Source organism: Mirounga angustirostris, unplaced genomic scaffold, assembly GCF_029215605.1.
Source record: "Mirounga angustirostris isolate CCGP_5_RB_7025 unplaced genomic scaffold, mMirAng1.0.hap1 SCAF_10, whole genome shotgun sequence".
Classification (NCBI taxonomy): domain Eukaryota; kingdom Metazoa; phylum Chordata; class Mammalia; order Carnivora; family Phocidae; genus Mirounga; species Mirounga angustirostris.
In genome coordinates, this window is record NW_026991718.1 from 41,810,338 (window position 1) to 41,837,964 (window position 27,627).

At 33.4% G+C, this 27,627-nt stretch overlaps 1 pseudogene; it reads left to right on the plus strand.

Annotated features, from left to right (window-relative positions):
- The window catches only part of LOC123850756 (Y-box-binding protein 1-like), a 158,129-nt pseudogene that overhangs the window by 24,410 nt on the left and 106,092 nt on the right, over window positions 1-27,627 (plus strand).

The following is a 27,627-nucleotide window of genomic DNA, read 5'->3' on the forward strand; positions in this document are numbered from 1 at the left end:
AAGGATAGCAAAATTCAAATGACTGCATGTTTGACAAGCCAACTGATTTTGAGTTTCCACAAATGACAGGCACTAAATACTAAACTGTAGTTAATAATCTCATACTTTGTATCATTTATTCAGATAGAAGTCATTGGGCCATCACAGAAAATTAAGGAAAACTCTAAATATATATATATTTATATATATCAGTATGTTATTATATATTAATATAAGTATTTATATTATATTATATATTATATATTTATAAAATATATATACAAATAAATATATTATATATAATATAATATATATTAATTTTAATATTATAATAATATATATAAATATATAATATACATTAAATAAATAAGAGCTAAATATATGTTTTTGCTGTAAATCAAATACTATTGGGCATTATATATTCACATGGAAAATACTAGCAAGACACCAAGAGTTAAACACTAGTTAGGGTGCAAAACCATGAAATTGTAATAATTCTCAACGTTATTACATTTTTAGGATTTCCTAAATCAGAGCTGGATTTCATTTTCTATAATATCCATGGATACAGATAAAAGTACAGAGCCATCTGTAAAGTTTTGCTAACAATACAATAAAGGCATGCCATTAACTAATGAATTGGGAAGCTTACAGTCTTTGAGGAAGTAAGAATTTTAGCCCAAGAAACAATAAAAAGACTCAGGAGTGTTACATATATATATACATATATATATATATGTATATATATATATATATTATTTATTACACATGATAAGCAAAGAGACAATATCTTATCTGTTATATAAAAAATGGGTTTAATTCACCTAATGAGTATATAGGACACAAAGCTATATTTTATTCCTTGCAGAGAATAAGACCAAGGCTCAAGCACTGGGTGAGTTGAATGTTTGACCAAGGTTTTTTTTTTTTTTTTTTTTTTAAGATTTACTTATTTATTTATTTGAGAGAGCAGGAATGAGAGAGAGAGAGAGAGAGAGTACATGAGTGGGGGGAGGGTCAGAGGGAGAAGCAGGCTCCCTGCTGAGCAGGGAGCCCGATGTGGGACTCGATCCCGGGACTCCAGGATCATGACCCGAGCTGAAGGCAGTCGCCTAACCAACTGAGCCACCCAGGCGCCCCTTGACCAAGGTTAATGCCTATGAATTGTTCTAATTACACCCACCTGGTCCAAAAGATACATTTCCCATAATTGTCAACCATGATTGATAAGACAATGGGTAGATATATGGGATCAGGAAACCTGTTGATATGTAATGAATGGTACAAGAAACTCATTTTTATTAATTAGAGGTGAAGAGCAAAATCACTAGGACAACTTTCTCAAGGCCTGATTCAGTACCTAACTTGAGAAACACTGCTATATAGAAAGTATGATCAATACATGATCTCCCAGATCAAGGGTTCCACAACAATGTGTTCTTTTGTAGAGGAAATTTATAGAAATTGTAGACAATCAGAATAAAACTTCATTTTCTCTTTTAAGATTTTATTTGTTCATTTGATAGAGAGAGCACAAGCAGGGGGAGCGGCAGGCAGAGGGAGAAGCAAGCTCCCCCCTGAGCAGGAAGCCCAAAGCTGGACTCAATGCAGGACCCTGGGGTCATGACCTGAGCTGAAGGCAAACACTTAACAGACTGAGCCACCCAGGCGTCCCTAGAATAAGACTTGGTAAGAGCTTAAAAAATTTTACTTTCAAAAATATTTGGGGTGGGATCAGTGAAAAGATAAAATAATAGAAATGAGCTATATTTTACCAAAATGAGCAAAACTAGGATTAGAAAATCAAGAAAGTAGACTTTAGTTCAGTGTGATAACTTTTCAGGATATATTGAAATGGCCTTCTTACAAATATAGTGTTACTCCATCATGACAAAACTCTGGAGGAAGCCGAAACAGCAGTGGCATATAAATGGTACAAACATCCCTATTCTTCTGCTCTACCAATTACAGATACAATTAATTGATTATTATACTTTTGTTTTTCTTATGAATGTGGATGGGGTAGGAATCCTTATTAGCACAGCGCTGCAGGGAGTGAACAAAATGGATTAAATTTGACATGCAACATACAATCTATTTGATATACTGGAAATAAATAATTTCTGTCTCTTTAAAATCTAAGATTCTGAGTTAATATTCTATATGCTTTCAGAAACATACAATGCACAATTTTTGTGATTCTCATCCCTGCCCGTTTTCTGCATATGTAATGTAAAATCCAAAGGGCTTCACACTAAAGATTTATAATAGGCATTCCTTCCAAACTTTGTCAAAGTATTAAAAACACTTCCAAATTTTTCCCAGTAAAAATTAACCATATGCCAGAATAGCAGCAAACTTCTTAAAATAAAATAGAACTTGATAAAATATTTTTGTGTGGAAAACATTTAATGATTTACAATATAGATACAATTCTATTAACTTGTTACAAGCATAATATATGGGGGTATGGAAAAATGTGTTTTAAAACAACCTTTATAGAAAAAGCTGTGTACCTATGAAAATCAGATTCCCCAATGAATAAAAAATAAAAGCCAAAAAAAAAAAAATCATCAGATCTATCTCCAAAATTGTATTTAAAATACATGTTAAAATTGTATTGTGCTCCAGTCATAAAATTTAAATACTGCACTAGTAATACAGGGCAATTGTGATGCATTATCAGAGCATTTTTGCTCAAACTTTTAGTTTTTTTCCTGGCTTATTTTTTCACTAGATAATGAAAAAATCATTAGTCTTATAGTTTTCATGATCACTAAAACTATTCTGATTTAAATAACTAAATATTCCAGTTTGCATTAGTTACCAATTGTTACATGACAAAATACCTCAGGATAAACAATTTTATCTCACAGTTTCTGTGGGTCAGTAATTTCAGACAGACATAACTTGCAGTCATCTGAATCAGGTCTCTGACAAGACTCCAACCAAGTTGTCAACTGGCTCTGTGGTTTCATCTAAAGGGCCAACTGAATGTAATCCATTCTAAGCTCACCCATGTGGTTATTGGTAGAATTCAATTCCTTATGAGCTGTTAAACTGAGATTCTCAGTTCCACATTGGAGCTTCTCACAGGTCTTTACCATGTGGACCTCTTCATAGCTCAACTCAAACCATATGAACTGGCTTTTTTAATATTAAGTAAGGGAGAGAATAAATGATTTGTAAGAATATTTTATCAATAGTCTGGTTACCTAAGTAAAAGCACATAAAGATGCCACACTTTTCAAAGCATTATGGGGGAAAAACTGTTATTAATTTCTAATTTCTACTATTTGGTTTAAAATGTAGTTTAATACGATCAATATGGATCTCCAATGTAGGAAATGCAGCATTTGTTCCTTTCTGTATTTTATTTCACTAATTATATACTGCACTGAGGTAGTTGCTTCTGATTTCCTAATAACTCAGAACTATACAATATTAGGGTTTCATGGAGTTTCTAAGTTGTAGATGACTTTAAAAGTGATCATGTCTCACTCCGTGCCCATTGCAAGACTTTAAAAATATTCCTGTTATGAGATTGCTATAGCTTGTTACTCCAAGTAATAATAAAAACAACAAAAAGTAGCTTTGAACTTTTGTACTTGAAAGTCATCATTGGGACATCTGGGTGGCTCAGTCGGTTAAGCATCTGCTTTCAGCTCAAGTCATGATCCCGGGGTCCTGGGATCAAGTCCTACGTCAGGCTTCTTGCTCAGTGGAGAGCCTGCTTCTCCCTCTGCCTGTAGCTCCCCCTGCTTGTGCTCTCTCTCTCTAGCAAATAAATATATATATATTTTTTAAAGTCATCATTATCTAAGTACTGCTTGTTATCAGTTGTATTCCCATGGCTTCAAATGGTAATCTAATTATTCTTCCATATGAAATGACTTTCCTTCCTCCCTAATTTTTTTTTCCTCCATCAGTGTCTGTTGGTAACATGCAGACCAATGGAAAGAGCATTGGTTTTGGAGGTGAAAGGAATTAATTCTAACACTGTGAATTAATTGGTGCTATTTCCATGGGCTTTGGCAAGTTGTTTATTCTTTAATCCTAATTTTCTTTGTAAGTAAAATGGGGTTAATGACATCTCACACGACTGATATGATGCTTAATAAGAAAACATTTTAATATATAGCATTATTCTTGTCACATAGTGGGCTCACTATAAAGATCCCTTCCCTCAAAAAACAAAAAAAAAAAGAAAAAGAAGAAGAAGAAAAGAAAAGAAAAAGGTCCCTTCCCTCATTTGTTGATTTATGTATTACAAGGGAGAATTTGAATATTTGGAGAATTCCCTAGAGAATAAATGCAATGTAAAAATAAAATGATAAGCAAATACATAATTTCCTAGCCTGACTTTAAGGAGTAGAAGTGTGTGTAAGATCAGCAATCTAGAGTGAAGGATCAATGGAGAATCCATGTCCGTAGTATGCATAATGGCAACAATTCACACTTATTTCAGAAGCAATCATATGCAAAGTATCAGTGTTCAATATCCAGCACTTACGGGGCAGCCTATAGCAAACAGTGACTCTAAAATGTATTATAGTATGTGTTTCAGAAAGGCAATATTTTGATTTTCAGAAAAAATAAATTCATTTATTTTATTATTCAGTTTATTCATTTCAAAGGTTCTTTGGCCCTGTCATTTGGGGACTTATTTTACTGAGTTAAATATACTTGTAGTTATCAGATATCTTTTAAATGAATGCTTTCCTATAATGGTTGAGAGTTCCTAAAATGTATTGTTTTTCTAGTTTCTTTAAAACCCACCCATCTAAATCTTGCTCATTCATACTCTTAATGAAGGAAAGGGTAATAAGAAAAAGTATGAAATGCCCTGTACCTTGTAGTCTTTTACTTGTACTCTATTGTTTGTAAAATATTGGTATAAATATGCAGTTTTAGGTCAAGTACTAAACTTGGAGTCAAATAAATGGATTTTAGCCCAAGGTCTATAACTAATTAGTTGAAGAACTCGAACATATAGATTTATTTATTCTCTCTAGGTTTTATTTCATTATCTTTGCTACAAGTGGGAATCAAACACAAAATATGGGACAGTTCTTACTTGCTAATAAATGAGATTCCTGAACTCAAATCCAGATGTGCTATGCTAGCTAATAATAAAAAATCACACCTTTCTGTCCTCGTAAGGAACTGTGGAATGGATGCTTTCACAGGTGATTAAATATTGGAAGGGGCTTTCAGAGACCTGATATGCTAAATATATCATGTTCAGTATGTCTTTTGTTGTTGTTGTTGTTCAGTATGTCTTTAATGGAATATTTCATCAATTTATTATTAGAAAATATTTCTCATGAAATAATGCAAGAGCTAGAACTGCTGAGTTTGCTATATGTATGCTTACAAGAGGAAGTATTCAAATGAATAAAGAATTTGAAATAGGTTTTCAAAAATTATATTACAAATTTATAAAGATATATAAAAAGTATTGTCTATTGTCTCTACTTATCATATGGAGTACATTTGTTTATAAGATTAATGTGTCAGTCAACTTAAAACAGCCACATATAATTTTGCTTCTTTACCCAATGTAAGGCTTGACAGTCTTATAGTATATATACATCAGTCTCTGTATCTGTGACTGTATCTGTATTTATACCTGTATCTATCTGTCTGTCTGTCTTTCTGTGTATCTACCATCCATATATCTCCTTTTGGCTTCTTGTAAAAGGCAGTCGAAAGTATACTTGGTGGTATGGGACCTCCACTCAAGCACGAAAAACCTTCCACATTATCTTGGAGAATAAAGAAACAAAACTCTATTTTTTCTTATGATAGGCAGCCTTCTAAAATAACACAAATGATCCACATCCTTGAGTGTGAGATGGTCATAGTGATTTGCTTCTAATAAGTACAATGTTGTAAAAAATTTGATAGGTTGTCACTTTCAAATTTAGACAGAAAACACTGACTTCCTTCTTTCTTGTACTCTTTTTTTTCATATATTCTTTATATTCCTTCCCCTCCTAATCATCTTCCTTGCTTGCTCTGATTAAGCAAACTGTGAACTACCCAATGGAGAGATACTGTTATAAGAAATTGAGGGCAGTGCCTGGTCAAAAGTCACTAAAGAATTGAAACTCTAGTCTGACAGCCCAGAAAGAATGGAAACATACCACACACCATCTGTACTTGGAACCGGATCCTTCCCCAATATAGTCTTCAGATGAGACTGCAGCCCAATGTACCTGTGAGAGACACTGAGCCAGACAATCCAGAAAAGCCATACCAAAATTCCTAACCCAGAAAAACTATGAGAGAATAAATGCTTTGAGCAGCTAAGTTTTGTCATAATTTACTTATAAGGCAATAGATAACTAATACATTCCTACTGCTATATTGGCTTCTAGTGGATGAAGCTATATTACTGTTGTTTTGTCTGTTAAACTATTACCTTTCTTACTTATTTTAAAGGTCTGCAAATTAAGATAGGTGGGTGCTAGCAACAGAGAATGGGTAGGCTTGAATATCCATATTTCACACACACACACACCCATTGTGACTTTATGCAGTCACTGCAAACAAATCCTGAAATATTAGTGAATCAAAATTTAAGTCTGAGGGGCGCCTGGGTGGCTCAGTCGGTTAAAGGGCTGCCTTCAGCTCAGATCATGATCCCAGGGTCCTGGGATCAAGCTCCGCATCGGGCTCCCTGCTCAGCGGGAAACCTGCTTCTCCCTCTCCCTTTGCCTGCCTCTCTGCCTACTTGTGCTCTCTCTCTCTCTCTGTCAAATAAATAAATAACACTTAAAAAAACTAAATCTGAGCTTTCAGTTTGAATACATCAATGTCTATGAATTATTTTTTGCATTGATGATACAACAAAACAACTTGTGGTTCTGAGTTCTAAGAGAATGTACCTATTAGGTTAACATTTGCATTTATATTATTCAAATTCCCATGGCAAATGATAAGTTTTCAGATTTAGCTGTAAGGGTTCTTCATAGTCCTGCCTCAGCACTTCATTGTTCCTTCTTATTTTGTGTTTTTTTTTATTATTATTATTGTTTGTTTTCATTGTCTTTAAAAGTGGCAGGTTTCTGAAGGACTTATAATTGAATTATCCATTAAATTCTGTTTGATATAATTACCATTGATTAGAAGAGAAGGCTGGTAGGGTTTTAATGCTTCAAATCAAGTGATAAATGTAATATGATCCAGGGATCAGAGTAAGTGGAAGTCACTGCATTATGTATCTTAATGCTGGTAAATGCTTTTGTAGGTTATTTAAAGATGCTAAATAGAAGGTTCCCGGGAAGGAAAGGAACCCTTCCAATTAGCTCCCTCTAAAAAGGTCAGCTTTGGAACTTAGAGTCAGCATCTTTGACTTTGGGGCTTGAATGACAATTAGCCAAATGTCACAATGTAATTGCAGCCTTAGCTAATGCACTAAGCTGACAGTTACCACAGGATGGTAATTTTGATATGTGTAATTGCAGTAGCTGGCTAACATTTCCTGTCAAGTGGTCAGAACTCTAAAAGGAATGGAGACAAACAGAGAAACAAATGTGAAAGATTAAGACCTGAGTTCCCTATTGTGAGATGGTGGTTAACCCAGGTTTGGGATGTCTCCTCAATTAATAAGGGACTTACCTCTTATTGCCTATATTAAAAAGGACAACTAACATTAGGCACCCAGGTTTTGGAAAAGATTGGAAATGTCAAGCTATCAATATATTCATTAGTAGTCCATGGCTGACTCAAAGGCAGCCAAATCTTGCAAGGTTGAATTGCAAACATGGAGCGTGTTATGTCATTTTTTACTAAGTAACAGTATGAAAGCACTAAGGAAAAAGAGAAGAAGGCAGAGGAAGAGTAGTAGAAAAAGAAAGGCCCATTCAATTTATATTCAGAATGCCATTAGGAATCAATGAGAGAAATTTTTCATATGGGATTCTTAATAATATGTATATAGTAAGTTTCAGTCTATGGAGTATTGACAAATATACTTTATTATTTGACCCTGATAATAACATTGCGAGTAAAGAGAGAAATTTTTAATTTTGTCATTTAAAAATGAAGGACAAAATTGTCAGAGAAGTAATAAGATTGACTGAAGAGAATACAACTAGAAAATGGGAGCACTAGTATTTATAACCTGTCTGATTGCAGTTGCTTCTTTTGTAATTATAAAAAAATAACTGATAACTGATGCATTGCAAAAATACATTACATGTATGATTGCGTATGTATATGTACACCTTTGCAACCAATAAACTCTAGCACAGGACTTCCATTCTTTTAATGTGTGTGTGTGTGTGTGTGTGTGTGTGTCCTTTATGGAGGGAGGTAAGGTAGCTACCCACATAGATTGCACTGACTTACTTGCAGCTCTGAATAAATGCCTATCTGAGGATTGATGCAAGTAAGCAAACCCCCTTCCCCTGCAACTGATATACTTTTCACTTAAAACGCATGTGAAAGTCTCATTAAGCAAGATATGAAATTCATCATCTCACACATCAAAAAACATAGTTATATTTACATTGATTTGTTTGTTTTAACTCTAAGGAAGTTCGTAAGTACTAATCATTCTAAAGCAATCATTTTAGAGATACTTGTTAAAACCATGGGATTAGAAAACTGAATATGAGGTGATTTTATTTCGTTGTTTCTTATTGGAAGTAGTTCTACCAAACTAAGAATATCTTTAGAAGGGCAGACAATGCAACTGAAAACTTAGCTGACATGCTTGATTTGAAAAAGCTAAAGAAAAACTATGCAATAATTCTAAAAATAATCACTAGCTATCAACTTTGTCTTTTGAAAGTGTCCAGTGACATTAATGAGTTGGAAATAAAACATGTGTGGTTTCAGAAAAAGAAAGTTTATAACAGTTTGAGTCAGATCTAACCTAGAAATGCTGAAAGCCCTGGTGAAGCTCTTTCCATGGCCAGATATATAGGCAAGTGTATATCATTAAGAAACATGGTGCTATAGACTAAATATTTGTATCTTCCCAAAATTCATGTAAATCCTAATGCCATTGTGATGGTATTTGGAGGTGGGGCCTTTGGGAGGTGAGCAGGTCATGAGGGTGGAACTGTCACAAACGGATTAATGCCCTTATAAAAGAGACTATAGGGAGCTTCCTTACCCACTTCCAACATGTGAGGAAACAGTAAAAAGATGATCTTCTATGAACCAGGAAGTGGGCTCTCACTAGACACCAAATCTGCCAGCAGTTTGATCTTGGATTTCCCAACCTCCTGAATTGTGAAAAATAAAATTCTGCTATTTATAAGTCACCCAGTCTATAGTATTCTGTTACAGCAGTCCAAATATACTAAGGCATATGGCAAGCATAAAATTTGTTGTGTTGGGGCCAGTGATGCTGAAGTATATTTATATGGCATGTTGGAGCTGAGGAACAAAGAGAGTTTTGCTCTTGAAGACCACACAATGTACGGCTAAGCTCAAGAGTTATCTTAGATAAGGATTCAGAAAATAGTGATGCACAGCTCCAAGGAGTAACCTACATCATAACAAATTTACTTAAAATTGTCCCTTAGATAGAATCTCATCTTTTTCATTGAAACATATAAGAACACTTCTGTATGTCTCATTTTTCCTGAAAATACTTTGCTTTCCTTTTATCACTCTTCAAATGGGGCAGGAAGGAGCAAGGAACAGATTAAGGTTTTTTGTTTGTTTGTTTGTTTGTTTTCTGGGAGAAAAGGACCATCTCTAAGACCAGAGATACACTTCAAACCACACCGAGGAAAAACTAATAATTATTTCTCTAGGATAGAGGGCATTTTGTGTCGACATATGAACCAAATCAGCATTATGCCAGTTTATTTGAAGGAAAGAGAAAAAATCTGGCAGGTACGAAGATTGATGCCCGGTTAAACAAGTCATTAGGTGGTTAGGCCATGTTTTGAAAAATAGATTTTGCTCTCCCTCCCTGTATTTTAATGCACAAGTCAAGGTAGAAATTTTATTTGTAAGTCATTCTAAAAGATAGAGTGTTCACATAACTAAAAATTTTATTGAAGAGAAAGACATTTGTGCAACCATATAATGATATCCTTTTTATTGGACTATTGTTAAAGAATTATATCATATACAGGATTGCAAATCATTCCCATAAACATTGTGATGGGGGTGAAATGTTGTTTGACTATAGAGGAGCTCTCCAGTAATATTAAAGTCAGATTTATTCAATGCTTTGTGTCCCATCGTCTGGATTGCAAAAAGATCTTTGCTAAGATAAAAGCATTGTTAAAGGGACACAAACATAATAATGAAGCAGAGTTACAGTGCAGTACTAATAAAGACCATGAAGAACCACTTTTTAAAAGTAAATTAAATTAGGGTGAGACAAATAATAAACATTTTTGGAAACAGCAGCACTATGTCCCTATTTAATTCAAGATAAAATACATGTCTTCTGAAAGACATGATTTGGAGGGGGAAAGACAGATATAACAGTTAAGAACAAAATATTAATCTAGCTAATGGCAATCTTGAAAAGTTAAAAGTAGAAAGAAGAACCTTGAAGTTGTTATTGTCCTTAATTCATAGTCACTGGAGCATGGGAATCATAGAACTAATGTAGCCTCAAAGATACTTAGGATTCTACCAGGCTACACTCAATACTAATTAAAGTTCTTACAATGACAGGGTCACAGTGCTAAAACAGACCTTGGTTTTCAAAGAAGACAAGGAGCAGACATTTCCAGCTGAGTATTCGGAGACTGGGCTCCTGAAAATCTGCAGACATTACCTTTCATGAGTGTATAGGAAAGGGAGCTAAATCTCTTCTTCCTTGCTTCATTTCTGCTCTCAACTGTCTCCCCATTGTTAGCCCTGTCCAAGTTAAGGTCAGAAGGTTGGGAGGGTGGCAAATTGTGAATCAAGAAAAAAGTCTGATTCAAAAAGTCAGATAATCTTTTACAAATATAATTTATTGGGATTAAATAGACGGGGGATAAATTCTGAACTGCTGACTGAGGACAGGTTTTTCTGTCCAGTACTCGAGATGAAGATAAGAACTCTGGCCTTTGGTTCCTGCTGGGTGCTTGAGGTTGCTTGCTGAAGTGGCTATAAAATTATAGGAAAGGGACGATTGACTACTGAACTGAAAATATTCATCTCTTTCCTTTGCTTAATAGAAGGCAATATCAACTGGATAGCCATGCTTGTCAGACAGTTAAAACAGGTAACTTCAAGATGGGATTTTAAAAACAAAAGATTTTGTCTAACAATTAACCGAGACCTGACACTGGCTTGAAATTTCCATTGTAATTTTTCTTTCAGTAGATTAAGTTTTCTTTTAAAGAATCTTGAGTGGGGCGCCTGGGTGGCTCAGTTGTTAAGTGTCTGCCTTCGGCTCAGGTCATGATCCCAGAGGGCTGGGATTGAGCCCCGTGTTGGGCTCCCTGCTCTGCGGAAAGCCCGCTTCTCCCTCTCCCACTCCCCCTGCTTGTGTTCCCTCTCTCGCTGTCTCTCTCTCTCTGTCAAATAAATAAATAAAATCTTTAAAAAAAAATAATCTTGAGTATGTGTATAGAAGTGATATTAATCAATTATGATTCATTAACCTGTTGGCATTCTTAAATTAATCAGATTTGCTAACAAGTTATTTAGATTCTAGAAGATATAAAGAAAATCTAAAGACAACAGGCATTGGGCAACTAAGATCAAATTTCAGTAGCTGGTAAGAATGATCAGATGTTCAGGATACCTTAGGATAAAGAACACTTGAAAACAAGAAGAAAATATCGGATTAAAGGCTAAAAGAGCACAGAGTGATCTTAATCAGTGTAAGAGCTTTTGTAATATGCCGTTCATTTTTATCTGTTTTAAATACCCTTTATTTAGATTTCTTTAGAAGATGGAGCAGATAATAAAACCCTCAATTACCTGGTCTTGGATTTACCAGCTTAAAAAAAAAAAAAAAAAGGATGGTGGAAGAGTTAAAGTGCTGTTACATATTTGTTTCTAGAGGATTCTGTATCATATAACTATGTTTCATTAGTAAATCTTAAAAAAATGGAATATCATGCAAAAAGCGAGTTGCATGACTTCTTGTGCACGAATCCCTAAGTGTATTTCCTGAAGAAAGAATATTTTTTCTCTGACTAAAAGCATCAAAAAATAAATAAATAAAATAAAAGCATCAAGGAAGGAAAGAAAAGCCCTAATATCCAAGAGTGGCCTAGTTATTTGGAAATTTTTGACTATTAGAAATTTCTTTGTTATAGTAAACTGACATTTCTTTTATCCTTTATATTTACTCTATTGGTCCCAAAACTCTGGGGCTATGTAGATGAAGTGCAATCCTTCTTCCAAATAATAGAGCTAAGATGAAATAAAAATAATAAAAATAAATTTCCTCATGAATCTTCTTTAATCAATGAAAAAAATTTTCCTATATATGGTATTGATTTCTTTTCTATGCTGATTATTCTCCCTGAACACATTCTGATTGGTCAATGTCACTATTTAAAATTGTGATGTCCAGAACTAAACTCAAAAATAAGTGGTATGGAATGATAGAAAAAAATATAGTTTTGTGTTTTTATCCTTCTTACATGAGATACATGTAAGATACATCAGAGTCCAGAATTGAAATATTATGTTATTTACACAAATTATATTTTCAGATATCTGCAATTTGATATATTTTATATGATAAAATTTAATAAAGTATTATACAATTGTTTTATTTAATAAATACAGGATCATTATTTTTCCCATTAAATTTATACTAGATGATTCAATCCATTATTCCCATCTGCCCAGCTCCTTCTGGATTCTACTCACCATCCAAGTTATTAACAAACTGTCTCATCTCTCTCTTATCCCTTAAAGACTTGATAAACTGAAAGAGCAGGTTGAGGATTTGGACACAGAGTAGAAACTGAACTAAATCTTCCTCTCTCGCCAGTTTTTTAACCTAAGCCTTTGACATTTAGCTTCTTTATGTATACAATGGGGTCACTTGAGTCACTGAATTCTTATAAAGATTAAAATTAATTAAACATGCGAAGTATTTAGCATAACTTTTGACTTGATGACAAATAGCCATCATTATCATGACCATTGTTATTGTTTTCATCCAAGAAAGTAGTAAAAATAAACATAAATTCACATCATAGCATTGCAGTCCATCAATCCATTTGTCCAAGGACTAAGTTAAGTTGTTGCACCTAAATTCACTTTATTAATCACTCATAAATATGCATAATACACAATTATGCTACTCAAAATTTAATGCCATTTTACATGAAGTTCTGCCAACTAAAGTCAAATTGCTTAGTGATGAATATACCCAATAGCCATTTCTTCAAAATTCACACAACTATTTAAGTACTTCTAATTTTGTCTATGGATCTTCATTTTTATCCCACCAATTTTTGAAGCATTTGAATAGGTCTTTTGGAGTGTTGGATCCTGGACTACAGTCACCTTGGAAAAAGCTAACAAATTCATCTCCCTGGGAAAAAAAAAGGATCCAAATTGAAATTTAGTACAGTCTAAGTTTTTACAAATTTTGTACAATTTCTAATTAGAGAAAATAAGTCTCATGCTTCCTAGCCTCTCTGGATATAAAGGAAGATATTTTATTTCTTCTAAGATGAAGGAGTTAGATGTAATAATCGATCATCAGATATGAGTACCCCACATATGTTAGACATGTGACTAGCCCTGGAAGATGACTAAGCTTTCTATGGTGTGGACATCTGCTGGTAAATTATTCTCTCATCTTTCAGTAATAGGACACGGCTTTTAATTTTTTTTATGAAGACTTTATGTTTTTGAAACAGTTTTGGTTTACAGCAAAATTGAGAGGAAGGTACAAAGATTTCCCATAACCCACTCATCCTACATTCTTACTGTTGTACATTATATAGGTTTGGTCAAATGTAAAATGACACGTATCTATAAGTATAATACAGAGTATTTTCACTCCCCTAAAATCCACTTATGGATGTAATGCACAGCATGGTAACTATAGTTAATAATACTGCATTGCACATTACAAACTTACCAAGAGAGTAAATCTAACAAGAAAAATATTGTTACTATGTGTGGTGATGGATATCAAGTAGACTTCATAGTATATACTGATATTGAGTCATCATATTGTACACCTGAAACTAATACAATATTATATGTCAATTATATTTCAATAATTTTTAAATGGTAATTATGTAAAGTGATGGATACTATGTGGGATGATGAATAATGAGCTTGATTATGGTGATTATTTCACAATGAATATATATATCAAAATATCAAGTTATACACCTTAAATATATATAATTTTTATTTATCAATTATACTTCAGTAAAGCAAAGGGGGAAAAAACCCTGCTTCATTATTTATATGGCAATGCAATGGGCAAAAAATAGCCAAGACAATCTTGAATATGAACATACATCATGCTGGTGTTTTTTAGTTTAAGGAATACAGAAATGGAGCAATACAGGAGAGAGGAAATAAACAGAGAAAACAGACTACAGCATTCATGTAATTTATAATAAAGATGAAAATGTTTTGTAGCAAGGTAAGGATGGACTTTTCAGAAGTAGGTGCTTTTCCACATAAAGACAATCATTGATCCTGATTGATCATCCTTACACCACTTCATACAACATAAAAATTCCAGATGTGTTATAGATTTAAACATAAAGGATAAAAATAATAATCTAAATACAAAATAAAAATATGGAGCTTTTAGATAATTATGTTAATATACTTAGAGTAGGTTAACAGTTTATTAAATAGGATAATCAAAAAAATAGGATACTCTCTCTACATTAGAGAAAAATAGGTTACTTTATCAGACTGCATCAGAATTCAGGAGCTCTCTTTATTTAAGGACCCCATTAAGACTATGAAAGGCCAAAAGACAGAGGAGAGAAGATATTTGCAAAAACAGTTTATAGCCACTATTTTATAAGAATTGACAAGATCAACACATCTGTAAAAGAAAAGACAATTCAGAAGAAATAGAGACCAAAGACTTTAAGTAAATCATAAACACAAAATCTGGCATATAATAAATTACCCTTTTCACACATTTACAGATTTTTTTTCTAACAAGTGTTTTGGACTCTTACATTCTTATCTGACCTAAAATGTAATTATTTTTATACTGTGTGCAGTTTAATTATACTAAAGCATTATTATTTTCTCTTGGCTTCTTCTTTTCCAAGTTTAGCATTGTTTATGCTATCTTGTTAAAGTGAGCTGTGGAGTTTTCCTCAGTATGTTTTGGAATAGAATGAGTAAACATGGAATTTTTTGTTCCATGAACATTTGTTAAACTTGCTAAATGAAGCCACCAAGGTTTGAATTTCTTCTTAGAATATATTGCCTATGTACTCAGTCTTCATTAATTATGAAACAATGAAGATTTTCTATTTTCTTCTTGTACGAGTTCTCAAAGTACAATTTTTGACCTGAGTTGTCCCTAAATCTTCTCACTATTCTTTAAAGTTTTCAGTTTATATAATTAGTAATTCTTTCTCACTTCTGGGGCACTCTACTCTTTTTTCGCACTCAGTCTTGCCAGAGATTTGTCAATTGTATTAGTCTTTCAAAAATCTAACTTTATTGATTCTCTCCTCTCCATTTTATATTTATTTTATATTTAAATTGAACTCTGTCTAATTTTATTTCTCCCTTTTTTTATTCATTTAATGAGTTACCTCATTAATTTTCATAATGTTTTTCTTTTAAGGCATAATCTTTTAAGGCTCTGCATAACCTTCTCAGCATCACTTTAGTTCTCTCCCAAGTGTTTTGATATGCAGTATTTTAATCACCATAGTTAGTTATAAATGCTTTCTAATTCTTACTATGATATCTATTTCTACCCAGACATTATTTTGTGGTAGGCTTATTAATTTTCAAACCCATGTTGATTATGTAATTACATGGAATCCTTTCATTTATAGCTTAGTGTATTAATAATCAGAACACAGACTGGTGTCACAGATTCTTGAAGTCCTTATATGCAGTCAATTTTATCAATATCCTTGTATTTAAAAAGATTAAATTCTGCAGTTTCTGGATTCATTGTTCTATATAGAAATGTTAGGTGGATTTAAAAAAAGAAAAGATTTATTTATTTATTTGAAAGAGAGAGCACGAGGGAGAGGGAGAGAGAAAATCTCAAGCACACTCCACGCTGAGCATGAAGCCCAATGTGGGGCTTCATCTTAGGACCATGAGATCATGACCATGAGATCATGACCTGAGTGGAAACCAAGAGTTGGAGGCTCAACTGAGTTTGCCACCCAGGCACGCCAATATTAGGTTGATTTTTAAGATATGTTTAAGTCTTCTATAACTCTTATTTAACCTTAGTCAACCTGTCCTATCAATTGCTAAGAAAAGTATGTTAAAGTGAAATGCCTGGTATTTCTGACTTTTGCTTTCTACATTTGAGGGTAAACTGTTACGTGAATGATCTCTTAGAACATTTATGTAATCATGGTAATTGGACCTTTTTGTCATAAGAATAAGCAATTTTTTAAACTAGTAATTATGTTTGCCTTACATCCTATTTGTCTTGTCAATATAGCTCTATCAGCTTTTCTGGTTTGAATTTGCTTAGTAGTACCTTTTCATCTTCTACTATGAATAATTTGGTACTTTATTATCTAGTTGTGTCCCTTATAAACAGCATGGTTTGGATTATATTCATAATCTGTGATGACAATTTTTTTTTCTGAAGTATTTAATCAGTTTTAGTTATAAAAATTAAACCTTAAATGGAGTTGTTTTTCACTTTACATTCCATCTATTTTATGTTTTTATCTTTTAGATTTTAGCTTCCATTTGAATTTATTATTTATTCTTTCTGTTTATATCCCTTTACTAGTTTGTAAGTTATACTTTTTGTCTCTACCCTGTATTATATGCCCTGGCCATTACAAAATACACACTTGATCAATCAATCTCTAAGTCTAATCAATATATTTTACCTTGTCCTGGAAAAATTAAAGATTTTAGAACATTTTTAACTTCATTCTTCCCCATCAGCAATTGCATGCTAATATGTGTGCATTTTAATTCTTTCCTTTTTCATATAAATTCCACAATCCACTAATATAGTTTTATGCAATTGATATACATTTAGTGTTCCCTATTTATATTTAACACACTGTGTGATTTCCCTTATTCCTCTTACTCAAGTCCCCCCATTAGCACAACATTTAGAATTTTCTTTAGAGAGTATCTGTGGGTGGCATGCCACAGTGATTTCCGTCAGAAAATGTCTTTATATCACTTTCATTTTGAAAGACACCTTCACTGGTTATAATGATCTAGGCTGACAGTTATTGCTCTCAGCACATGGGCACTGTCATATTTCTGTCTTCTCACACCCATTGTGACAGAAGAGAAGTCATCTGTCAAACTGTTACCCCTTCTTAGGTAAACTTTTAGTTCTGGCAGCTTGTAAAATCTGTCTTATTTTTAGTGTTCTTCATTATTACCACAATGTAAATTTCATCTTATTTATCCTGCTTGTTTATTCTTGTCAGTCTGTGGGCTTCTTGGATCTTTCATAAATCCTTTAGTGTCTCTCATCAGTTCTATGTAGTTCAGAGTTTTACCCATTTAATATTTTTTTTGATATACAATCCCATTCCTTTGGAAATGTAATCAGTGAAAATAATTGCTCTGCGTTGGTAGCCCACAAAATTCGTAGAAATACAAGCCTTGACCACTTTTTATTTAACACTATTATTATTTGATTGTATTTTAGAGAAACCTATTAGAATCTAAGGAGCTTGAGGAAAGAGACAACTTATTTTTTGTTCTTGCTTGTGTTTCTTGTAGTACTTACCATAATAAAAAGATAACATTTGGTGATTATTTGTAACAATTCATTCCTTATTTTTTTCTAAATATAAATGAAACTGGAAACCAGTAGTAAAACAGATCAGTTAGCTATATCAGTGATTTATGTGTTGTTGAAACAGGGCTTTGAAGCATTGTGATGCATTTTCCCTGTTAAGACATTTTCCCTGTTGATAATTACTGTGAAATGTTACCATCTAGAGATATTATAATACAAGTGCTGTAAAATATTTGAAGGCCATAGCCCTAGGTACAGATGAACAAAGTGGGACAGCCACTGGAGATAAACATCTCTCTTTCTAACCTACAATGTGTCTTAACTACTGTGGACATTTCAAGTAAATGAAATTGTAGAATTAGGAAAAGGTGAAAAAAATCCTTAAAGATGAGAACTCCCTCACTTGGAATTTTTGTACAATAATATACTATATGAATGGACAATATGCTTTATTTAACATTTCTCTATATCAGAGTATTTATAAATATATTAAAATAAAAATTTTGTTCAACTATGACATTTGCAAAGATAGACTGAATTAATCAATATCCCAATTTTCTCAACCTTTCTGTGTGCATTGGTTAAAAACAAGGGATGTAACAATTCTCAGCCTTGGCTTCATGTTAGAATAACTGGGGAAGTTTTTAAAAATTGCACCTCCTCGGTTGTTTGCTAGAATAATTAGTCGGAATCTCTGGGGATGTGACTCAGACTACAGTGTTTTTTGTAAGCTCTCTAGGTGATTTCATTGTGTAGCTAAGGTTCAGGAGCACTGCACACCAAAAGATTAATGCTTGAAATTAATAGACCTTGGGTAAAACTTGGTGAAGCATTATTGTACTCTTCCTAAAAAGTTAGAATGTGAGATTCTAAGAAATGAAAAATCATTTTACATGTATGATTTTTTTTCTTTCAATAAAACTGAAGCCTCCTAATCAAGCTTTAAGCTAGTTATTCATCATCCAAATTGTTTAATGACCTATGTGATATGTGTCATGTCTTTGGAATAAATTCAAATATTGAGTGTTTTGCTGTTACAGAAGTTCTATTCTCTTATTTTTAATTATGTAAACAAGGCATTTCTGTAGCTTCAAAAAATCAAACTGATGTTAGAGTTTGTCCACTTTTAGTATGACATAATATTCATCTAGGTATAAATCATTAAAGAGGTATCTTAAGTAAAATCTAACATTTTTACATTAATATTTTTTTCATAATGTGTACTTTTTAAGTGTGCTAACTAAATGCATAAAATGCTTTTGAATATTGGGCCTTTTAATTATAGGCATTATATCTATAATACATTATAGATAATATATATTATAATATTATGTTAAAATAGTATTACATATGATTTATATATACATATAAGTTATACATACATATACATGGGTCTGTCAATGTACATATTTTTGTTGCCTAGTATATTAGATAATTTTTAAAAGCTTTCAAACATAGGAATGTGTTAAATTAGCATATCTGTGAGAGAGGTAGAAGAAAAACTACAAGATTAAGGAGGAAAAAATGCACTACATAAAGAAATTCTTCAAATTCTTTTGTTTTCAATAGTAAGTGTGAGTTTCAAATCTCTATGGAATTGAAATTCATTTAGCTGTGTTTAATGTAGTGACTTCATAATTCTATTGTGAAATATATATAGTATTTCACAAATTAAAGTATCCTGTTTGATGAAATAATTTAGGTATTCATTGATTACAGAAGGGACACAGGTTTCCAAAGTTATTTTAGTAATGTTTCAATCAAAAGTTGTAAGACTGTTGCTCCCCTTCACATTTCTTTAATTTCACTAATTTTAATTTTTAGCATTTTGTTAAATAAACTTTAGAGAGATAGTTTATTTCCCCCAGGATTATTAGAATTTTTATCAGAATTCTACTAATCTTAAACTTAGCTTAAAATACCAGATATATTTTTGTTATTAATGCTTTCTTCCCAGTAATATACTATTAACTTATATTTGTTGATATTTTGGGGCCTACTAATGTTTATGTAATTTTCTTAATCTAATTGCTATGTATATTTTAATGTTTATTTCTAAGTAGTTTGACTTTACCATTTATTATATTGGAGAATTTTTTTTCTTGGTCTTCTCAGTTTATTTCCTGATATAGAAAATCTATGGCATTTTATATATGCATTTTAAGAAATTTTCCCACATGTGGATCTTTTTATGATTTAGTATTTTTGTGTTGATTCTGTTAGGTTGTCTAGTCTAAGAAAACCTATATGATAACAAGATACTGATAATTCACCTTTTAAAAGTATATATATTATTTGTTATAATTTTACTGCATCAGCTAGAGATTTTAAGCTAAGTAAATGATTATTAAAGTTGTATCTTGCTACTAACAGAAACAGCTCTGATTTCCTTTTATATTTTTATCAAATACTTTGTAATTGAGAATAAAGGCACAGTTGTGTTAGAATCATTGTGAGCAATAGATAATTTTTTTTTTATTAAGGTATCCTTATTTTTCCTCAGTCTGTAATATATTTTCTAATAGTGTTTGAGGTCTTCATTTTTAGAGTCCTGCTTGTTCTGAATGAATAGTTACCTGTCACATGCCTTACTAATACTCTGTTTAAAATCATGGCATCTAAACTTAAAACTAAGTTGTTCTGAGAGTATTCTTGCAACTGTATTGTCTGATTTTAGTTTCAGCTAATAAAATAAGATGGCAAGGGTGCCTTCGTGGCTCAGTTGGTTAAGTGTCTGCCTTCAGCTCAGATCCAGGGCCCTGGGATCTGTCTGGCATCAGGCTCCCTGCTCAGCAGGAAGTCTGCCTCTCCCTCTCCCTCTGCTGCCCCTACCTCCAACCTGTGCTCTCTCTCAAATAAGTAAATAAAATCTTTAAAAAAATGAGGTGGAAAATCAAGCATTTTTCCCCCTTAAATTCTGAAGAAGTTTATATGCTCTGGTGCTATATATATATAAATGATATACTATATCACTTTCTCCATGCTTTGAAAGAAATAATGTATAAAAACAGCATATGTTGATCCTCTTTAGGGAACAAATAGTTTAATAGCCTTTCTAATGCCCATTCCTTCTGACATTGTACTTTTATTAATGTGTATAAATTTTTTCAAAGGCAGTGTTTTTGGACATTATTTTTTCCATCTTATCTAATTCATTCCATTTTTGCTTAAAAATATAGTACTTTCTATCTTTGGACTTACTTTGGATTTTTATAATGCATCTATATTTATATTTGGTAGATTTTTATATTTGCTCTACATATTTTTGTTAATTAGAAAAATTATGCTGTTAGAGGCACCTGGGTGGCTCAGGTCATGATCCCACGGCACTGGGATGGAGCCCCGCATCGGGCTCCCTGCTCAGCGGGAAGGCTGCTTCTCTCTCTCCCACTCCCCCTGCTTGTGTTCCCTCTCTCGCTGTGTCTCTGTCAAATAAATAAATAAATAAAATCTTTCAAAAATAATTAAAGAATCTCCCCATGACTGTGAATCTCCCCGTGACTCAAGACTTGGCTGCATTCTAACATATTTTATTTTTTACTTAATTTCTTTTTTTTAAAGATTTTATTTATATATTTAATTGACAGAGAGAGAGAGAGAGACAGCGAGAGAGGGAACACAAGCAGAGGGAGTGGGAGAGGGAGAAGCAGGCTTCCCGCGGAGCAGGGAGCCCGATGTGGGGCTCGATCCCAGGACCCTGGGACCATGACCTGAGCCGAAGGCAGACTCTTAATGACTGAGCCACCCAGGCCCCCCTTAATTTCTAAATTAAATCAGAAATGGAAATAATAATGGGATTCATTTTATGATGAAATTAGAAGCAGCTCTGGAAATCTGAGTATCTCTTCCTCTGGCATGAAAGATGTAGTGGTTGTGTGATAAGAAGACCCACACATTTGAGTTGAGCAATTGAAATTATTAATCGTCTTTTCTTTTTTGCCATGTACATCTGTAATACTGACTTGATATTTCATGTTAGCCCTTCAACATCTTCATTTATGCCCCTTCTCTTTCACTTTTTTTTTCTTAATGTCAAAATAAGGAGCTAATGATGCTAATAATTGAAAGTTAAAATTTAAAGTTACTTTTCTATTGAATTTAAGTTTTCATAGGAAGTTTAAGGAATCTAATATTTATTATCTGCTATCTCATTTCAAATTCACCGCAACCCTACTGAGTTTTATGTTAATTTTCTCATTTTGTTTTCATAATAAAAAAATAGCCATTTTATTCCCATTTTACAGAAGAGTAATTAGGCATATAAGAAATAAGGAAGAAGTGCAGTCTAAATCCACAAGTGCCTAACTTTAAAAGCTAAGCCACTCAATTTGATAGGCAGTGGTAATAGAGAGTGGGGACCCGAAAAAGCCTGGAGCAGCCCCATCCCTGCCACCTGCCTAGTTTCCACTACACCCCGGAAAAGCTGTAGCTACCACAGGTGGCCCCAGTGACCATCAAGGCAACCATAAGCAGCCAGGCTGAGACCCAGCAGCAGCCCATAGCAGATGCAGACACCAAACCTGGCACCACAGTGAACAGCAGTCCAGGGGACCACACACAGGCAGTGCCTGCAGGTGGGGACAAGAAGATCATTGCAACTAAGGTTTTGGGGACAGTAAAATGGCTCAATGTAAAAAACAAATATGGTTTCATCAATAAATATACCAAGGAAGATGCATTTGTACACCAGGCTATCATAAAGAATAACCCCAGAAGTGTAGGAGATGGGGAGACTGGAGTTTGATGTTGTTGAAGGAGAAAAGGGTGCAGAGGCAGCAAATGTTACTGATCCTGGTGGAGTTCCAGTTTAAGGCAATAAACATGTAGCAGACTGTCACCATCATAGACATTATCCATATCCACATTCCAGGGGTCCTCCATGAAATTGCCAATAGGATAACCAGAATAGTGATCACGGGGAAAATAATGCAGGAACAGAGAGTACTCTTGAAGGCCAGGCCCAACAGTGCCTATCCTACCTCAGGTAATGGTTGCCACCTTTCTACCTGCAGAGACCCCATGGGTGTTGACTATAGTATTCCAACCCTAATGTACAGGGAGAGGTGATGGAGGGAGCTGACAACCAGGGTGCAGGAGAACAAGGTAGACCAGTGAGACAGAATATGTATGGGGGTTATAGACCCGATTCTGCAGGGGTCCTCATTGCTAAGATAGCCGAGGAAGGACAGCAATGAAGAAGATAAGGAAAATCAAGGGGATGAGACCCAATGTCAGCAGCCACTTCAAAGTCAGTACCTCGGCAACTTCAATTACCTGCACAGGCACTCAGAAAACCCTAAACCATAAAAGATGTCAAAGAGACCAAAGCAGTGCATTTACCAGCTGATAATGTGTCCACTCCCAAAGCAAGAAGTGGGGTGGGGGTGGGGGGGTTGAGTAAATGCTGGCTTACCATTACTATCTCTATCATCATCCAGCTTAGGGTGTAGTCATCCAACAAAAGAGAAATGAATGTGAAATTCCAGCAGTAAGAAATGAACTATTGATGGGAACTGTAAACTGTGAGTGCTTGCTTTTTGCCCACTGACCAGATAACTAGGACTATCTGCATTATCTACGCAGCATGGTTGTTTTTCAATTATTCTACCTAAATATGTCTCTTCTTGGTAATGGCAAATATGTTGTATTTATTTGTTTTTTTAAGCCTGTTATTTTTCTCAACACACCCTTAAACTTTTTAAAATTGTTTCATATCTGGTCAAATTGAGATTTTTAAGAACTTAATTTTTAATTTGTAATAAAAATTAACAACTTATGAAAATAGATCTACCCTAAGACCCAGCAATTGCACTACTGGGTATTTACTCCAAAGATACAAAAGTAGTGATCTGAAGGGGCACGTGCACCCCAATGTTTATAGCAGCAATGTCCACAATAGCCAAACTATGGAAAGAGCCTAGATGTCCATCAACAGATGAATGGATAAGGAAGATGTGGTGTATATATACAATGGAATATTATGCAGCCATCAAAAAACCCCGAAATCTTGCCATTTGCAATGATGTGGATGGAACTGTAGGGTATTATGCTAAGTGAAATAAGTCAATCAGAGAAAAGCAATTATCATATGATCTCACTGATATGTGGAATTTGAGAAACAAGGCAGAGGATCATAGGGGAATGGAGGGAAAAATGAATCAAGATGAAACCAGAGAGGGAGACAAACCGTAAGAGACTCTTAATTTCAGGAAACAGGGCGCCTGGGTGGCTCAGTTGGTTAAGCGACTGCCTTCGGCTCAGGTCATGATCCCAGGGTCCTAGGATCGAGTCCCGCATTGGGCTCCCGGCTCAGCGGGGAGCCTGCTTCTCCCTCTGACCCTATCCACTCTCATGCTGTTTCTCTCTCTCTCTCTCTCAAATAAATAAATTAATTAATTTAAAAAAAATTAAAAAAAAAAAAGGAAACAAACTGAGAGTTGCTGGAGTGGGGGGTGGGGTGGGAGGGATGGAGTGGCTGGGTGATGGACATTGGGGAGGGTATGTGCTATGGTGAGCGCTGTTAAGTGCGATTGATGTGACTGTCTGTGATTGATGAATCACAGGCCTGTACCCTTGAAACAAATAATATATGTTAATAAAAAAAAAGAAAAAAGAAAGAAAAAAATTAGCAACTATTTTTTTTAAAAGTGAACAAACTTGGGCGCCTGGGTGGCTCAGTTGGTTAAGCAACTGCCTTCGGCTCAGGTCATGATCCTGGAGTCCCGGGATCAAGTCCCACATCGGGCTCCCTGCTCAGCAGGGAGTCTGCTTCTCCCTCTAACCCTCCTCCCTCTCATGCTCTCTGTCTCTCATTCTCTCTCTCGCAAATAAATAAAATCTTAAAAAAATTTTTTTTTAAAGTGAACAAACTTTAATGAAGGTCTTAAATAATTGTTAAAAGCTAAGCCATTCATGGTAATAGCATCCAACAAGATAGGCAAACATTTAAACTGAAGAAAACTCAGGAAAAGAAGCAACTTCTCAATAATTAGCTAAATTTTGAGCTTTAACCAAGAGATAAAAAGTCAAGTAGGGGAATGATGAAGGACCACAATCAAGATTAAGCAATGTTTTTTTAAAATCACAAACCTTCAATTATAAGTAGGACCGATTATGGTCATTACTGAAGATTAGGAAAGTATTGATTGATCAGTGACTCATAGTTCAACTTAGAATTTTATAAGAGAGGATTCTAGAAACAGTCTGCTTCTCTCTTGAAATTCCTGTTTAAAAAAATGTTAACTAATCTAAACAGAGAAGAGCTGCAGACATGATACAACTAGGAAACTGACTTGACTTGGTGACCAAGAAATTTTCCAACATTTAGTAAGTTGAAACATTCTAAGATATATGAAAATCCTGGCAATGATGCCTGAATCCTCTGGCTTTGGAATGTTTATTCTGAGCTATCTTGTTATCTGGAAGAATGAAAAACAGGCCATAAACCCATTCAACATAATTTATTGACAGCAAAGCCTACTTACGCATCTATTTTGATAAACAGATGAAATGGCAACTTGCAGCATATGGGCCTTTTGAAACTCTCTCCATCCTAAAAAATAAAGGGAAATACATGTGGCAAAACACTTGGAAAATAAGCAAACCTCAGACACTTATCATGAGATGTTTGATGAACCCAAACACAGCTGTGTACACTTCTACCAATTGAATATGGCATTTTTCCTCAAAAACAGCAAACACCTCTTCACATTACCAGCCTAGTTATGACACCATCCCCATTAATAGTTTTGTTCATGCATAGCATATTTCTAAATGAGAAAAGCTTGCTCTTAGCCCATGCACAAGCTAAACTGAAGTGAGGAAAATACTATTTCTAGAAAATGTAATATCCTGAGAAAGCCCTAAGAGTTATTACAAAACAACCCATTTTGATTTGAATGAGATATAATGAGCAGCCTGTGAGCAAATGAATGGAAAGCTGACTGGCATGACAGGTTAAGATAAAAATAATAGATTATTTCAGAGATTTCACCTTCTAAATTAATATAAAAACTTATTGGTTGAAATAATTTAAATTATTTTCAAAAATTTTTTGCACAGTGTGGGTAAATACCATCTGAAAATGGGAAAAAAAAGAACAACTTTGTACTTGAAACAGTCTCTCTGAAAATAAAACATTGTTTATGTGTGACCCTCAAAAGATAGCAACAATGTCAGCATAGTAACTCAACAAGGAAACCACATACTAAAAACAAGACAAAAACAAAAGCAAACAGCATTGCTGACAGTACAGACATTCCATGATATTCATAGATTTTTTTCTTATGTGTACAGCAGTTATATATATATATAATTAGTTTCATATGTGTTGGTTTCTTCCTAACTAAATAATAGTCTCCATGAGAGTTGAGATCAATTATTGAAAAAAATATACGTATCAGAGTCTTAGGAACCTGGGCAATATCAAATGTATAACAGATGTTTAATTATAGAACTAACAGAAAAGGAGGGAGAGAATAGGGCAGAACAAAATTTTTTTGAAGAAATAATGGGTAAAATTTCCCAAATTTGATGAAATACAAAAAATAGATGTAAGCAGTTCAGCAAATAAAAGCAGAACAAATACAAACAAAATACTCTACCACAATACATTAAAGCTGCTGACAACAAAGATGAAGAGAAAATCTTGAAAGCAGCCAAGATAAAATAACGAATTTCATGTAGGGGAAAAATGATTCGGATAACCACTGATTCCTCATCTGAAACTGAAATCTAGAAGATAGTGGATTCATTATGTGCATTGAGAACAATTTAAATGTCAAATCAAAATCTGAAATCCAGTTTAAATATCCTTTGAGAATTAAGGCAAAATACATTTTCAGAAAAAAGAAAACCAAGAAAATTTGTAGTTAACAGATGCACACTACAATAAATTCTAAGGAAAATTCTTCCAAGAGAAGAAATAGGATAACTCAGATTTCAGGAAAGAATGAAGAACACTAAAATTAATAATTATCTTGGTAAATATAAAATACTTCCCCTCTAAATATCCTTTTTATTATATAAATGCAAATTTTATGAAGGCATTTGCCAGTGAAGATTTTACATATATATAATTATATATGTATAATTATATATATAAATACATACTACATATATTTATCATATATATATGGGAAAATATTTCTACTTGAATATTATATGATTGGTTAATAGAAGTATTAAGAAATATACAAGATTACTTTTGGATCTAATAATTGAATTTAGTAAGGTGACAGTATTCAAGGTTAATATTATTAAAAACTGTATTTCAGATACTGATAGCAAACAATAGGAAATAATAAAAATAAATTCCATTAACAGTAGTGTTAAAAATATAAAACAGGAATATATTTACCAAAAGTTGTCCATGACTTCTACACTGAATATTATAAAATATTGATAAAGTAAATTAGAAAAGACTAAATATATAGGAAAAGAAGTCATACTCATAGAATGGTATACTCAATACTGTTAAGATCCTAAATGTCCCAATTAATTTATAGATTCAATGCAATCACAATTATAATTGAAATAGTCTTTTATTTCATAGAAATTTACAAGCTGAAACCAAAATTTTAATGGAAATATAAAGGACATAAAACATCCAGCATAATCTAGGGCGTTGTGAGAAAATACTAAAAAAACAAATAGCATGCAATTTTTAAATAAACGTATAAATAGCATACTAAGTTGCATGCATGAATCTCAAAAAATATTACTTATATTATGAAAAAATATTTTTTCAAAATACATAATGCGTGATTTCAGTAATATGAAATTCTGGAAGA